At 31.4% G+C, this 18,954-nt stretch overlaps 1 long non-coding RNA gene across 1 annotated transcript in view; it reads right to left on the reverse strand.

The window, feature by feature from the left end:
- The window catches only part of LOC117117172, a 44,941-nt gene extending 26,000 nt beyond the window's left edge, over positions 1 to 18,941 (reverse strand). The window contains exons 1-2 of the long non-coding RNA XR_004446863.1: positions 18,803 to 18,941; positions 4,142 to 4,292 (exon numbers count right to left, since the gene is read on the reverse strand). This is a non-coding gene — a long non-coding RNA (uncharacterized LOC117117172). The remainder of the gene's footprint in view (positions 1 to 4,141; positions 4,293 to 18,802) is intronic.
- Positions 18,942 to 18,954: the final 13 nt, after the last annotated feature.

Raw genomic sequence — 18,954 nt, forward strand, 5'->3', positions numbered from 1 at the left:
GCAGGATGGCTGAAACTGCCTCCACTTGAATCCACTTATGAATGATGATGGCGGGTACTAGCTCTGGGAAATTTAAGCAGAGAGGTTAAGGAAAACAAAGCTGTAAATGTGAAATCTATATAATGACAGTCGCAGGCACACCAGGATTCCGGTAGATTATCCACGGAATCAATTATCCACATTAATCTGGAATTCATGTTTGAATAATTTGCCCTAAAAAAATGAGTGACATCTACATTTTCTTAATTATCCAAAAGTATCAAGCGAGTTTACGAAACTGCTAAACATCAATGTGTTCGCTCCACATCTGTTTGATAGCATGCCGGTGATGAGTAAAGTTACATGGCTCCGAGCAATTTGACCCTAAACCTCAAACTTTCATAAATATATGCAAATTAATTATGTATAGCCAACAGGTTTAAAAGCTTACCCTCATGGGCTTGTTTACTAAATACTATCTTTTTATCATTGGCTCTTTCCATATAGAAGCTATTTATTATTATCTTTGTTGTCATTTTTTTAAATTTAGCTTTTAGCAATTTAAGGATATGAGTAAAAACTCAAGTGGGGCATAATTAACATACATGCGCATCCTCAATATATGTCACATGAGCAGAATGTACAGTTCTCAGGAGTATTTTTTTTTTTATTGCTTCTACATTTTTTTTTTCCTTTTGGATACAATATTAGGCCATGTAAAAAGAGTTGTTGATTGTCCTTTTTCTTTTCAAAAAAGGTTGGTTGGAAAGAAGTTTTTTTTTTTTTTTTTTTTTTTGTAAAGGCCTTATGTAAATAGTGGCTGACAAATGAGAAAATAATTACACACAAAAAAAAGGCCTAGGCATAGCTGACATAGAATTATGGGAGGAAAGACGATATTTTTGTGAGTTTTGGCAAAAAAAAAAAAATTGGTCGGCAGATTTTCGGTTATGTAGAGAGGGGACGATCAACAACTTATTTTCCTTTACATGGCCTTAAAAATTCCACTTCCAGTTTAAATCAATATATATTACAATAATTATATACCTTCATGAAATATAATTCAATTAAAACTTTATTGTAATAATTAGTTTCAAACAATAAGACACTTGAAATACTAATTAATACCACATGTTTTTCTAAAGGTTTCATCATCTTTTTGTTCGACATCCTATTTTTTTTTAGAGTTAATTTATTTTATCAACCTGCATACTCATCAAGTGTGTGCTTCTAAATAAAGGCACACACGGAGGCCATCTAACAGTCAGGACCTTATCAAACGCTGGTGTAACAGCATCGCTTTACAGCCTCCGGGACTGGCCCTTGGCATTGCGAAACTCATCAACTCGCTTAGCTGGTGGTGCTACGAGCTTAGAAACAACTCGAAAACTATCATATCTATTTGCTAAATAATCAAACCCAAGTCATATTCGTTAATCAATTTATCAACGAGAGAATACAAGCCGTAGCTGTCAGCCTGGAATTCTAGCTCTCATGTTTATAGTGCTATCTTATTCTTTACTGATTAACGGCCGACAGCCATTTCTGTATAATTGGTCACAGTGATCAGACACCAGAATAAATCTCATCAAGAGTAATCTAATTTTGAGATTGAATTCCACAAATTATGAACCAGTAGGCAGATTTCTGTTTCCATACCAAACATGGTGGGAAATCTGTAATTTATCTCAATGCACTAAGTAATTAAATATTCGCATTCCAGGTTTAGACAGTGTCTCCCGCGAGCCCTATCCAGGTGTTCACCAGTGCAGGACTGGGCCTGCTCCTGCTGAGGCCTGGTCAACTTTGAAGAAACCAGTTGATCTGGCCTATCAGAGTTAATTTCTGCCATGATGAGGCTTTTGAAACGATACCGGAATAATTATTTCCAGGCCTAAAGCTTTAGTCGGCTTAGGGGATCTGCTCCTGATGAACGAGACCTGCATGACCCCTTTTGTCTTAACATCATTTATCAAATGTTTCATGTCATGTATGTTGTAAATATCACCAATGAGGATGCTAATAAATTGTAATCCTAATTCATAACATGGCGATAGAGGATAGAGATTTTAAATGAGAGCTACAAAATGATAAAAATTATTTAAGTTATATTAGTTTTTATTTTTATTAATTAATTATATTAATTATATCTAATTAGCAAATAACTGTTTTGTATTATTTAAATACCTTTCTACTTACTGTATTTTAGGTTAACATTTATAAAAAAAACCATGTTTTCTCTTACTTTCATAAAAGAAAACAATTATACGCTGGTGTCTAAATTGTACTTTGAAGTAATTTTAACCAGTTTGGTGGAAGTTTGGCAAAGCGGAAGGTAACACACAGGGCAAGACACATAACCATTTAAATGTCACTTAAATCAATATACTTGTAATTGATATTAAGGCAAGACGACAACAGGAGTCTAACCCCTTATGCTTAACTAACCAATTTCTAGTGCCCCCTTCATAGTTCAAGTCAAATTTACATTGGAAAATTCTACGCTATACTTCACCTGCGCATACAATTTATTTCACTACTTATAAAATATATCCCATAATGCTTTTACCACTAACATCCCATAATGCATTTGCATGCCCATTTATAATATAACATTAAATCCTTTGTTAATTAGAATAACCCACAAGCATTCATTAATTATAATATCCCAAATCCTTCGTAAATTACAATCATTCATTAATTAGTATTATATTCCACAATTCTTCATATATTAAAATATTCCACAGCCTTTTATGAATTAGAATATGCTATAATCCCTCATTAATTACAATCCTACAATCTTTTACTAATTATAATATTCTAGTCTCTAATTAAAATATCCCAGAAATCCTCAATTATAATGTCCCACAATCCTCACTACATATATCACAAATATACATATCCTTCTCCTTCATTAATTATAATATCCTATGATTTTTCATTTTATCTTCTATCAATTAGAATATCCCACAATTCTTCATTACAATATTTCACAATTTTTCATTTGAATATCCCATAATCGTTTAATATACTACAATGATTGTTGTCCTTCATTAATTCAATGATCCTATAATGCTAAATTAATTAGTAATCTCATTATTCACTAATTAGAATGCCCACCATCCTTCACCTTACATATTATTAATATCCTTTTCAAAATTATTTAAAAAAAAAACAACAAAAAAAAAAAACCAAAATCACATTGCAATTCGTCCAGTATTATAAGATATTGCATAACAACCATAATTTTTTTTTGTTTCAGAGGAACCAATTGGAATGAACATTTCATTACTCACACAAGAAAAAAAATATCAAAATGCTATTGGTTTCCTGGTTGTCAGGAATTATCATAGAAATATGATACCTACCTGTTGCATAAGGAGACATTTATTTGCTAATATTTTAGGTAACCTGTTGAATGTTGCAACAGAAGGGGAAAAAAATCATAGACTTCTGTTGTAAAAGGTCGGCAAAAATAGTGAAAAACCTATTCATTTATGTGTCAATGGAAAATAACCTATTTGATTGCTTTTAAGGTTCATTTCAAGATTCTAGGCCTGATCAATGCCTACAATACAACTCATGATGAATAAAAATGTAGCTGCGTTATAGAACAATACAAAGTAAATGATAGCAGCATTTGTACAGTCCCCTGATGAAGTCCACTGTGTGGACGAAAGCTAGAGAATAAATTCTATAGTTGCTTCTTATCCCATTTGAACAGTCTCCTGATGAAGTCCACTGTGTGGACGAAAGCTAGAGAATAAATTCCATATTGTTAGTCTCAAAAGTGCGGCTGTCATTTACTTAATAATAAAACTGCATGTGTGTTGTGGTGGCCCCATTTTAAGAATCAACTCCTTCAGATTTAATAAGGCAGAAACAGCAAAACAAAAAGGGATGGAAAACTGATAGATCAGTCCGCAAGCTTACCAGAAATTTAACTACTGTATTTATAAATGTGCATGAAATAAAAATGTGGATTTGAATATTTATAAAAAGAAAAGGAACTTTTACTCTATTGAAATTACAAAGGATAAGAAAAATGAGTTTTCCTTATTTAGCCAAATGAAAATTAATTAAAATATCCCATAATCCTTCATTAACTAAAATTCCATTATCATTAAATCAAGCATTTCTCACCTGCCCATAAATAACATACCTGTATACAGTGCAAGGCGGAAGGTGGCAATTAAGTAATTCTTCAGGGCAGGAGGTATCCTATACACTACTACGGAATATCGTCTGCTAATTTTTCTCTACTGGAAAGTTTTGCTTTGTTTTTTTATCTTCAGGAATTCTTGAAAGTTGATCTGTTAAAACAAAGAAACCATCGTGATCAAATTACAGCTCAAATTCACAATTGCCTTTCAGGGTACACATAAAATAAACCTCCTTTTACAAAGAGAAAGTGTTGGTAGATAATTAAAAAAACATTCATGAACATCAGGAACAATACATTACATTAAACAATAGCAACAGATATCTTATACAACAGCAGAAATATTATTATATACTATCACATACAATAACTCAAGAAAAAAAATGTCCTTAATGGGAAAATCCAAGGGGGTACAGTAGGACTGATAGCAGCTTAACCTCATTTAGCAGTCCAATTGCCATAGCAACTAATATTGTAGTTCCTCGGGTATAAGCCCACACCCTACTATGTCAAATTTTAAGTACAAGCCTTTCCTCAAGCAAAAGCCCAGGGTATGACGTTAGTCAATAGCTTAGCTATCTCACAAAAACTCTCAGAAAATTAAATCAATTGCCAATGCTAAAAAATTGCCTTTTGAATAAAAAGAAAATTCCCCAGAAACAAACCCACCCCCAAAATTTGGCCCAATTTTGTATTGAAGGGGGGGGGGAGGGGGAGATAGGATTATACCAGAGGAACCACAGTATGCTAGTATTAGTAATGAAGTTTTGTTTTCTATTCCAAATAAGGGGGAGAGGGAGAGATAGGATTATACCAGAGGAACCACAGTATGCTAGTATTAGTAATGAAGTTTTGTTTTCTATTCCAAATTTGGACTAATTTTTCACTAAATGGAGTATTTTTTTTAATATAAAGACTAATCATAAAATAAATTACACTTGTGCAATGTTAATCCAATTTTAATAGAATTTAAAACAGAAACATTTAACTACATTGAAATTAGTTTTAAGTTTAAATACCCAAAAATGATACGTTGAAACCAGTAGTTAAGATCTAATTATCAAATTATTTGACATTCTCCATACCCATTCACACATCATTGATAAACATAATCACAAAGCATTAATGCAAATCTAACATATCACTGGACAAATTAAAGTCACTCGCTCACTCGAGCTTTAAGCTGATCGCTGCAATATTAGCGTGCGTGTACCTGTCCGTACACCTCAAAACACAGGTGTTTTTATACCTGAGCTAATTAGAAATGCTTCTAAACCAGTGACAAAACACAATGTGTAAGCCTAACATGCATTGCATCGCTTCGTTGGGGTAATGTTGATTTAATATGATTCACTAAATATTTTCATGAGTTACATTTTTTTTTCTCATAAGAACACATTTTGTAAATTAAACACCGAGGCTGAAATTTCTTAAAAATAGGAACAAATTGAGGTTGAGATGAAATGTATGCGGTTTTATTTGAAAAAAAAAAAAAAAAAAACACCTAGAAAAAGCAACAAATCAAGCTAATGTAGTCACATACCCTATAGAAAATAATCATTAATATTTATATGGGTCATACTACAAAAATTAGTTTTGTCTTATCTCTACCTTATGTAATACCATCTATAATACAGTATTATACGGTGATATACAATAATATTTTTCTGTCTTCGAAAAGTGTGTAAAATAAAAACAAAATAAGAACATTTTGAGCCTGAAATTGGCAAAAATATAAGGACACTTAGCCTAGGCAAAATTGTACATGCTCTTATAAAAAATAAGTGTAGTATATTGATTTAAACTGAGAAACTTGAAAATGAAAAAAAAAAAAAAAAACCTGTGAAACCCTAGACACATAGGTATGCTGATGATAACAAATGAGCTTCTGAGAAACAATTTATAAAATACCAGAGCTAAACTTATATCTAGCCAACAGTGATTTATCTACTAGACACAACAAAACACTCACAATATGTACCAACTACAATAATCAAAATACACAACACGCTAAAAAATAAACAAAATAGAATACAGCCACCAAGGGCAAGATATCGTTTTGTTTTAACTATCTAAATACTGTAGTAATTTATCTTCACACCTTTAAACAATGTCAGAAAATATATAACAAATATAGTTGTAGATCAGGGATTATGATTATCGTCTATTCCAGACTAGGGGTGAACAAGTTGTTGATAATGATGATGATGTTTTTGAGGAGATGACACCATATTGCAAGAGAAAGTAATTACTATCAGATGCATTTTAAGCCCTTGGCCAATTAGGTCAAAGAGACCACCATTGCAACAAGAATGTGGTGTATTGTTTTTGTTTATAGAAACACTGTTGAACTATAGACAGGCATGTAGTGGGAACCTATTTTAGAGTTGTAAAGGGTCAAGCTTCAATGGATTGCAAACTGAGGCCTTGACAATGATGGTCAGGAAAACTCACAGGACAGAAATAGAGCATGAAAGAATATCAATAAGTTCGGCCTTGGGGGTTGCCCCAGTAAGGTCTGCATGACCAATCAACAGGAATAGGTCAGTATCGAAAACGGATTTGCTAGACTGCATCAAATCATGTCACTGCTTTAAAAGATACGGTCTGTAGAAATTTGATAAAAAAAAAGCTCATTAATACATTGTATTGGTTGGAATAAGTTACACAACTTATACTATAGGCCCTAATAAATTATTAGCCAATTAAGGATGCACAAAGTGTACAGGAATAGTAATTACTAATAATAATATTAAGTTAATTATTAACAAGAAGTCTTCCACGTTTTAATTATTAACTCAGTTAACAATTTAAAATATTGAATTTTATTCCAAATTAGTCTCATAGACTATTTTCATTCTAATTTTTCATAAACTTGTTTTATCCTTTTTATGTAATAAAATATATTTGAATGTTAGGATTTAATTTTACTTTTATAAATCTGGTTCATAGTGCACTTGCTATGTATCTGGTACACAGTTCATTAAGTATGCATCTGGTACACAGCATGCATCTACAGTAATACTCAGCGCATTGGCGGGTATCTGGTACCTAGTGCATTAGCGGGTGGCTGGTACCAACCTCATTAGTGGGTATCCAGTTATTAAATAATAAATGATATCTATACAGAAGATAATAAAACATGGCCTCAATAATAAAGGGCCTCATTATATTCAGGAGTATGCCTACCATAGTAGTAGTTCATCGGGTAATATAAGCCCACTTCAGGTATAAACCAACCCCTACTGTACTTCCAATTTTATGTACCAGCCCCTTTTCCAGGCAAAAGCCCAAGGCATGATTTTATTGAGAATAAAGATATGCTTTGTATTAGGCATGCAGTGCAGAAAAAAATTACATTTTGATTGGTCGTTTGTCCCCTAAAAATTATAGGACATTCTGTCATTGGTCAGTATAAAATAGGATTGACAATCGTTCTGTGAAAAGGTGATTCCCCAGCTGTAGTAAGTTCATAATAATATGCTACAGAGCTGCTATTGATAAACACTTAGTAAGACACGGGATTGAAATCCTAGCTAGGAGGTATGACAGCGTGCCAGCTCCGATGATAAAATCAGGAGCATTGTGAGGTGATACCTGAAAATCATACCCAGAGTGAACACCTAACACCATTCCTAAGGAAAGGCCGTTGTTTTGTTTATAAACATATCACAGGTAGAGAAGCGAAGATCTTGTAGTAATACAACACGTCCCCATCACAGCAGAGGATGTAGTCAGTTTCCCTTCACACTGAATATTATCAGCGAGTGTTAGATGTTTCGTTTGTTGAACAAGCTTCCGAGCACTCATTCGATAGATTTACACCAGTTTGTGAGTAATTATAGAATTTGCGGAGAAGACAATTTCCACCGAATTGATTAGAACATCAGTAACAAGCTAGCAGAGCCATGCCCTCATCGGGACACGACTAATGATTTGTTAAGTCTTGCGTTCTCATTAACTTACTCTAATTATGTAGTCTATGGTCGTCTAATTAAAGCTTACTTACGGCCTAATTAGCATTGAATCTTTGAGAACGGCAAGTTCAGCCAATGTGGAAGATACTACTGTATGTGCTTATAATTTGAGCTAATTATTATTATATAAGACGACTTAAAAGAAATTGATAACCTTCAGTTCATATAAAACCTACATCAGCATTAATTAGTTTTCAAGGACACTTTAAGCAACTTGGCCTCAAAAATGCTTTTTTATAATAATGTATCACCATTACAATATGCAAGACACTTTTTTCATCATAATACATGTGACATTTTTTCATCACAATATGCGAGCATTTTTTCATCACAATATGCGAGCATTTTTTCATCACAATATATGCGAGACAATGCAAGACATTTTTTCTTTTTTATGACACATTCAAGACACTAAAAATTCATCTTTTTGTTGGTTATCAGTAAAATTGCAATTTCATTGAAATATAATCAACATAATACTATTACTATTAAATATCAACTAGGCATGTATATTGTGATCTTCCTCTCCTACAAATCTCAAGTTCACATTTGGTCCTCTGGGCAAAAAGTCCACAACAGATAATCATCACTCAAACTACAAAAAGTGCTAATTTGTTATCACTTATTTTTGGTGAAACCTATATTAGCCTACATTTATTGTAAAATATGGAAACCCTAAAAAATTTAATAAAAATATTGAATCGTTGATTTACAAAGGGAACAATCTAATGAAATATTATAGATTAAAACAATTCAGTTTTCACAATTTAAAAAAAAAAATCTATTACATTTTAAAAGGGTCTTAGTTCTTACAAATATAATTATTTGTGAATATGTTGATTAAAATGAAAATTATTTCTATTTAAGTGGTAAAAAATTACATAAATATATAGCAAGCACTTAATTCCATTGTTCAAGTTTACACTGTATAGCTCAGCACACTCAACAGACCTCTTCAACCAAAAATCATATTCTTTAAAAAAATATACAATGTTTCCAAAGTCCTGACCAGACTATCAAATTTTATTTGACAAAAACATGTGACATGCCTAAATATGGTCATGACATCATACCATGACCAAATATAGTTGCATCATGACTATATATGGTCATAGTCTTTTAAGGAAATTAGATATTTTGGACAGAGCTTCAAAGCAATGTCAAAATCAATCATAATTTCATTTTTTTAATTCTTATGTAAATGGGAGACTACAAGTTGATATTATAGTCCATATGTCTCATTTTTTGAAATTAGAATTAATTAATACTGTGGTAATTGGAATTGATCAACATGAAAACAGTGGTTTAGTTCTTACAACAGATGTCAGAAAATCAATATTTATAATAATGAGTACTGTGTTCTTTCCTCATATTAAACAGTGATTTCGTAAAGCCTTATATCAACAAAAACAGCCTTATTATATTATCTATTAATATTACTGAATAAGATTTATGTTACTATTTAACTATTTTCCAAAATATGCTTACTGTGCATAGGCTTAAGTTACATTATTATTATTATTATTAATTTTAGTAAATTCTAAGTGAGTTTTTAATGTTATTTATCATTTATGTTTCAATATTTATATTTTTGTTTTCATATGTTTTGTTCTTATTTTCCTCCCACCAAGACATTTTTTTAACTCCACAATATGAAAATTATACATTTATTTACCATTATGTTCACTGTTAGTAAAAAAAAACAAAAAACAAAAAAACAACTTAGTAAATGCATTCTAGTAAATCAATTTTTATTTTGGACATTCATAGTGCCTATTCATTTAACAAATATAAAGAAAAATGTACACAATGTAACAACATATCAAGCTAACGCAATATCAAATGCCATCTAAAAAAAAAAACCCTTTAAACCAGTTACTCACTGCGTGCGACGGCAACGCGACGAAGAACGCACGTGAAGACGCGGACCCAATGGATCGTCTTTTTAATGAGGATCAGTTCAGATTGCCACTGACAATCAGCAGACGGCGTTGCGTCGTCTATCGCTTGCCGGAAGCAAATGTGGATTCGTCGTGCGACGGTCGTACAACGCAGTGAGTTTCTAGCTTAAAAGAACAATAAAAGAAATATTGAGTGCTGAATTGGTTTCGAATTTCTTAGATTATACAATGAAAGAATTAGAAAGTATTGTAGGAAATCTCAGTATTCAATTAACAAGAAGGAAGAAATTAGAAGTATTTTGAGAACACCCACTTGGGTGTTGAACCAGCAAAATTGGTAAGTAATACAGGCATTTGAATTAGAGGTTGTTGGAGAATTGAAGGCTGCAAACAGCTTATTAGGTTCATTTCCACTAGCTTCCTCTGAGAGAAAGAGCAAAATGCATTGGGATATATGCAAGCACGATGCTACAGACCTCAGCCTAGACCATCGCATACATGCTTCAAGTTATCACAATATAACAAAGCATCAATCGATGTAAATTCAGAAATTTTACAACACTCACTTCTTCACTTGTTGCTAATATGATTATACAATAAGAAATCCAATTGAGGAATGGTGGGAGATAGAGAAAGACTTTAACAGCAATAATTCAACTCCCTAAAGTCAGCTATAGTCTCTACAACATTTGCAATTAATACTCCACAGCAGCAAAACAATATGGATGAGCCAATTTCCTATACAAGAATTCATTAAGGAAGTGTGTGTTTATTGATCAAAAAATGGCATTAGTTGAAAAAAAGACAGGGAACAAAAGAAATTTGTTCAATTGTAACTCTGTGTTTGTTTCATCTGTTTGAAACCCACCTTCTGACAGAGGCAATTAACTTTGGGAGGTTCCACAATTTTTTCATTATCACTACTCGATCGCAGACGCCCCGGTAGATAGACTTGAATCTCATTAAACTTGTAGAAAACTACATCTATATGCAAATGAGAGCTAATGCTTTTACCTGCGAGAAGCAGACCACTCCATTTATTACATGTTCTAATTAAGTGAAAAATCAATAAGCTTGAGTAAATTACTAGAATCAATACAATCAGGTATATGAACAGTGTGGCAAGCATTATGCAACCAAAAGAGAATGAAAATCATCTTTACTCCTGATGGCATAGTTTGTGTAACAATCTCCTCACTGCCTCTGTCTAATCTTTTTATATTCATACTGCAGTCATCAAATGCTTAATGTGTATACATGTCAGAGATAAATAATTTCTTAGTGTAGGATATATATCTACCATTGGCACATCACTACTTAAAATACAGTTAGCCTTGGGTATTATGCTTTATAAGAACCTAGTGCGATGTTTAGATGTATAGATTTAGACATACACATCCCATAAGAATCCAGTTGACCATATTCTTATACAATCTGGTTTAAATTAATGAGTACAAGAACGATGTCTTACATGTAAATGCTCGCTTTGAACTAGAACTGGGATTGACTCGAAATTTTTGTCGTTAATTACAAACGACATATGGTTGAATATGCAGGTTTTTAATGTCTATATGCAGAGTATGTTAATGACACAGACTTATTGTTTTGCACTAGACCATGACTTCAAAGCACAATTGCTATACCATCATTTACATTGACTTCAAGGTTACCGATTTGACTTGATGCAGTATAACAATAAAAAAAAAACCCAAAACAAAAGATAAGATTTGAGGCACAAAATAGAATAGGAAAGAGATAAAACAAAAGAAAAGGATATGGTCACTTACATGATATAAAACAGTATTTGATCGCCTACAGAATAAATATTTGAGGCATGACAAAAGAACAATAAAGTATAAAACAATAGAATACACAGATAGCCTACTCGTGGCATCAAAACAGAACAGAAATTTAAAAAAATAGTCAAGGAGGATTCAATTGAGTTGGAAACTAAAAATTGAGTCATCGAAATATAATCAGAACTATACAACAACATAATTTGATATCTGCAACTACAAGAATTGAAGAATCAAAACAGAACTATATGAGGGTAAAATATAATACATAACTTGAAAATAACCAATCTTTCTGATTAGCATTTGAGATAGTTTGCTATTCAAAATAATAATGAACTCTCGACAAAAAAGACTACACAAGAAAAAAAACTGATTATTGCCACCATTATCCAGGACAATGAAATACTTATTTAGCAATTTATATGGTGTTGATGTCAAAGTGGAAATATGGCCTGAGAACATAAGCATGTGAAAACTCAATTTGGAGAAAAATGGCTTAAATGATGACTACTTATTTGTTATAAAACAGAGACTAGTATGTGTTTGTCAACGCTACTGGATATTTATAAGAGCTCTTCAATATTGTATTTTGATTTATAACATAACATTGAACAATTAAAAATAATCATTATTTATAATCTGATATTGTTAAACATTAAGAAAGGCACACTTTTCTATACCAGTTCAATTTTAAAGGTAAAACAATATTTTTTTTGGGATATTGTACCTTGATTCGAGACTATGTGCAACAGGGTCACATAAATTCTATCTACTGTAGTTATACTGTAAACCAATAAAATAAACCCTACCAACTTGACAATGTACTTCCGCAATACCATAAGTTATTCATTTTTTTAATAAAATTGTGCAGACTAGACGCGTGTCCTTCATAATAATATGATCATCTCAAAAGAAGTAACTGAATTTGAAAAGCTATGCTGAAGGGCAGTGAGGTAGATCTTATCTTTAGATTTCTTTAAAAAGCAGAGGAATTAATGAGCGTAGCAGATTTCAGGAGACACGGTATCAGCCAAAACAAAGATGAATATAATCTTACACAGGATCTTGCTAATACCAGGTAATATCATAAGCGATAAAAAAAAAAAAAAAATCTATAAAAAGAAAAGACCTACTTGGTATGGCAACAATGTAATTGAAACACAAACTTCGAGAGATCAAACATTTAGGTCTACAGATTAAATTTGCATTCTTTAAAGAGACTATAAAATGTTCTTATCTTAGACTTTACCATCATCAGAATACTAACAGACTACGTACTATATTTAGGCCTAGGCTAAACTCATTCTTTGAAGCTTGAGGTTGGCTGATTAAGCCTGGGGACCAGACAATGGTATCGTAGCTGTTTAATTTAACCAGCCTTCTAATTTCTAGCTACAACACAGTCTAGTCTGTATTAGGGCCCAGGAGATGCCAAGTAATATGGTCCCCCTTGATTGGATTAAGCTTTGTGATAATAATAAATCACCTATTTTGACCAGAATCGCCAGCATCCATTTCATCGAAGTAGTAAAATATTATTGCAAAAAATTCACATAGGACAAGTGTAAATTAGCCCGATTACAATCAATGTTTAGCTCTTGAAATGAGTTATGTATACATTTTTAGTCCAAAGCCTGTGTCCGTAAGTTTATTTAAAAGTTACCTCTAAATGCATACAACATTTACAATATATTTGAACTTGTATTTATTTCTGTATTCAAATCAGAAACAAAACATATTGTATATATACTTTGTATCATAACATTTTTATGCATTAGCCTCTAATTTACAATCTTATTTTCCAAATAACATCAACTTGATTTTGCGGATCAAATATTCATCGAAATTTCGAGCAAAACCTGCTTCAATAATTAAAGAGCAGATGTTTCAAGCATTAAAACCTAAACACTAAATTATGTGGGGAAAATAAATAGAAAGTGAATTATAATGTAATAAAATACACAATCAATTGTTAAAAACATCAGATGGAAGTAACATCAAGAAAAAATTCAACGACATCATTTAAATCAAATGAATGAATAAAGCCAACAAATTAACATGTTTTTCCTGATACTTTTTGGGAGAAGGAATAGCACAGATGAGGTCTATTTTCACCTTACTTACACCATGCATGGCAGCCCACAGTAACACACAAAAGTTTCATTAACTATTTTTTAATAAGGATTGGATCTGTATGAATTTTTTTTTAAATGGCCTAAAAAACATAAAAATAACAGATTTAATTATTTGGCCTTATACTTACTATTTAAACAAACTTATAGTTGAAATACAGCCTGTGAAAATACATATTTGCACTGATGTCTTTTTCAAAAAAGAAAACAATATGGCACCATTCAAGTATTTGTAGAAATATAATTTGTTTAAAGTCTGCTAGTACTACCCACTAGAAAATACATTGTTTTAAATAAAAAGACGGGAAAAAACCGAATAAATAATAAAAGTGCACAGCCCAATCAGATACATGTTAGAAACAATTACTTGCATATGTGAAAACCATTATTCTGTGAGTTAATTGTCATAATTTTTAACTTGCCACATCAGATGTAATCTTCTACAGAAAGCATTTGACCTGTGTACCCATACTGCAATGAAAAGGTTATTAAGAACCAATGGGGCACGGACAGGGTGTTTCAAGAACTCAAAACAATCAGCTTAACTAATTTACTTAAGGTAGGAGGACTCACCGCCTCGGGTACTCTGCAAACATACTGGCATCAAAACGCTATTTACGAACGTCTTACAAGTTAAAAACCATATCAGTCACGGCCATTGTTAAGCACACTTTTCACAGAGTAGACAAGTCAAAAAGAATTTGCTCTAGTTAAATCCTGGGTTGTGTTTAGTGACTAGTAATTGAAAGCAGGAGGCCTAAGATACTGCAAAAGGTGATAATCAGCCAGAGGGTGCATTCCGAGTGCAGAAACATAGTATGATTTTCTGCCTTGTTAACTATACACCAAAAATCCAGTGGCAAGGAAACTGATCAGTGTTAAGTTATGTTCCAACGCAAATGGATTTGTTCAACAATGCCTAAGATAATGTTTACATTATAACTTCCTAACTCTTGAGAACTTTATTAACATTATTTATAATTACTTCTAATTTAAATTTGCATAGTTTTTAAACAATTTTTTTTATGTTCAGAAGATGACCAATCAAAGCAGAGTGATATTATTTTTTTGATGAAAATATGGATCATTATAATTGATTGGCATGGAAAGTTATAAATGTAGAAACCAGAGATTTCCTGATTTGAACAGTGACACAACAAAATTTGATTCAAAATTTTCACAGAAATGGTTTGATGCAACTTGTGGATTCATCTTCAGAGGGAATACCGATCATTAAAAAGTTTAATAATAAACTTGTTTATTGTTTTTAATACAGTAGAGAAAATACTCAGGAATAAACAAAAGTATCATGAAATGTCTTTAATCGGACTAATTCAGACCAACATTTTAGATACACAACTAAGGAGAAATAATTTTTAAGATGCTGATAACCATAGTGATTCTGGAATTCCATCTAAAAATAAATTTGAAACGCATTAATAATAATTTACACTATAATTTATCCTATTCCTTTAAAATCTAAGCAACCTTGTAAACATATACTGTACATAACATTTTAACAATATTATTTGGCAAGAAGTAGTGAATTGATTTTAATTAATTATTAATTAATTACTCATTAACTATCATTATTGTACATTTAGCTATTAAGATGACTAACAAAAAACTGAACCTTCACAATGAATTACAAGCTAAACATTAACTGCTGTAGTTCAATGAAAATACAGTAGAAAAAGCAAAAAAGTGTTAAAATTAGCCACTCGGTGTACAAAATATATTAAACAAGATTTAAAAATATAGATACAAATTACAATAGATGTGTGTAACATACTATACAGAAATGCCACTACCCTATCTATATACAATTCAATAAAAAAAATTTAAGATGAAAAATAATGACATAAACATACATACTGGTATCACTGAAAAAAATCTAAATATATAGAAGATAAAAATATAATGTACAACTGGAATTTAGAAACATTTATACAGATGATAGTTTATTAAACATATACTAGTATCATTACATAAATATAGACAATAATAAGATGTCATATATTAAACAGTTGAATAAATAAATATATAAAAGATAAAAATATAATGTACTACTAAAATATAGAAACATTAAGTTAAAGATTATACAGAAATAACACATACTGGTATTATTTATAGGCCTATAGATAATAAAAAGAGATACTACACTACATAGTTATATACTGTACAGTACATATACTAAGATAAAACTATACAGTATACAGTATGTTACAACTAAATAGAAAAAGTAATACATACTGGTACAGCTAAATAAATATAATAAAACTATATCATGAACCAATTCTATCAATTTTTGACAAGTTTTATTCAACTTTTAACTGGATCACAAAAAAAATACACCATAAAAAGGCAAGTTCAGAACACATGAACTAGCATCTCTACATACAGTAGTTCAGATATACAGTACCATTTTAAAATAAAAAATAGTATTAATAAAAATATAAAATTGTACTCAAGGTACAACTACTTATTTTCAGATTAGAAATAAACACATACAACATAAGCATACCTATAGTAGCCATTATTTATCTGATTAACATTTGGAAAGTTTAAATATCTTATTTAAAGATCTTGAAATCTTGATTAACACAAGTAATATCATTAGGAGTAAAAATTACATCTAAACCTGAAATACACAATTGTTAGATATAAATTGACAGAATTATGAATATTTGTAACTTGCCTCAATATTGTATATATTTTAGTGGATAAGGGCCCATGATGGCATATTATAGAATTACATAAAAACCAAATTAACAGATTAAATTATCTAAAATCTTTATAAAATATATAAATAGAAAATAAAAATATGACATATCTTAAGGGTGTAGCTATTTGGCAAAAACCATACAATTCTATATTGAGATACGTGGAGATTATTATCACATTTCCAGTATCATTTAAAGATGATATGCAAGATCGAAGATAAAAATACATAAAACTACATAAGACATTACAAGATGTTTATGATTTCTCTGTTTAATTCCTTGCATAATGCTATATTCATGAGCGACATCCCGAGAGATGAATACCTGTTTGCGACATGCCTCCCTTGATGAACAATCTTCCCATTAAGAGAAAATCAAATTTTGTCGTTAAATTAGTGTGAGAGCTGGCTACAACCTGATGTCAGGATAAAGAGACCTTATCAGGTCAAATCTACATATTGCTAATGCTTTTAAAATCCATGCATAATTTATGATTCTGTCCAATGGTTTTCAACAAACTATTCATGTGCTATAAAGTACTAGTTGTATTCATTCAAGATGCCAGCCTCATACTGACATTCATTTCCAAGGAAATTGTAGATGGCCTTGACAATATGACCGATAAAACTGTTCAATAATATGAACATCTACATCAAAACGGTATCAAAAAGCTTATATATTGTAACGCCACTACTGAATTCTTAATTTTAATACTCAAAATATACATGACAATATGAATAATCATATATTTATCCAGATATCAACATGTGAATTTAATTTTCTCATTGGTATCCAAATAAAATTAAATTGTATCTTTTAAATATTTTCTTATAACACGTCACACAACTTCAGGAATATACTATGTGGCCTTATAGTAATTAAAACAAATTGAACTGGAACACGTTTTAAATTACTAATCAATGCAATAAAAATAATCAGTCTAATTTACATACATTATTATAATTATTCTACTAATCATCATAATCATAACTTTGTATCACGGTAGTCAGGTCTACTAACACTATTACATGTTTAAAAAAAAAACAATATACAAATAAATAAATAGTTAGATAGAAGTTATTTTAATATTAAGATACCAATTAAAAAAACAAATAAAAATTGCTTTATAGTTTCCATTTCTAAACCTATTTGGTCCATATACACTAACACCAACAACAGACATAAGCTAATGTAGAAAATTATACAACCTTCACTAATTTGCTTATTGAATATTATATGAATATTAATGAAAATCTAATCTGTTATATGAAAATTAAAAGATCACTTTAAATACATTTACATGTAAGAATAAAAAATGACCCTTAATATGTAATTTGTCAATGATCTAGAACTTGGTCTAGGCCTAGACTGAGCCAAAGTTAGAGTAAACAAAGTGATTGGAAGTCATCACAAGGTCTGACCTAGTACACAGTAGCATTCTCTACCACCAAAAATACAAACGGTTGCATCCTTTACCCATTTAATAAAATAAGCATGTGCACATTCACTAAAATACTTAATTTACCAAGCACTAGGCCTAGCCTAGTTAGGCTGGGGCTAGATTTCAGTTATTTATTTATAATCCTAATTGACAAGATAACATTGTATTCAAGTTACGCAATTGTTTAGCAGAGCTTTACTTAAAAATTTTGCAAAAAAAACATACAGATAAAACATTTCGGCAGAAAAAAAATTATAAAAGAAACCTATAAAACCTAAAGCCAAAATTTTAAATGGTCCCTGGGCCAACTAACGGTCCATAAATTCCTACTACAACTCCAGAATGTAGTGCTATACCTGTTGTATGTAGTAATTCCAACGCATGGGTGCACAGCTAGCTAGCCAGACTGAGACAGACAACTTTGCGAGCCAGGTAAAAACAACAAACTAAACAAAACTTATGCAAAAGTTTTGGAGACCAACTTTCCCACAAAAATTTAGGATGCAAATTTAATCTCGACTACCTGGATGGATGTTGGACTAGAACAATGCACACTTCACACGTTTTAAGATCCAACCTGAGCTAGGCAACGCTCCTAATTATCGACTGCTAAGGCCGCCGGTAATTAGCAGTTCCCTGAGCCACGGAGAAGGAAAACATTCACCCTCCAGAGAACTAGAATTAAACTTACATTTTCTCGAAAACCAAACAGCGCTGGAATACGAAACTTCTCCACTTGGCAAATATGGAAGTATTCTTCAAGCGACGAGGTGTTTCGAGCGTAATCAGTGCGATCTTCGGTAAGTTTTCGAAGAGAAAAGAGCGAACGAATCATGCCCAATC

This window comes from Anneissia japonica, unplaced genomic scaffold, assembly GCF_011630105.1.
Source record: "Anneissia japonica isolate Jap-2015-1 unplaced genomic scaffold, ASM1163010v1 scaffold287835_len3118868_cov185, whole genome shotgun sequence".
Lineage (NCBI taxonomy): Eukaryota > Metazoa > Echinodermata > Crinoidea > Comatulida > Comatulidae > Anneissia > Anneissia japonica.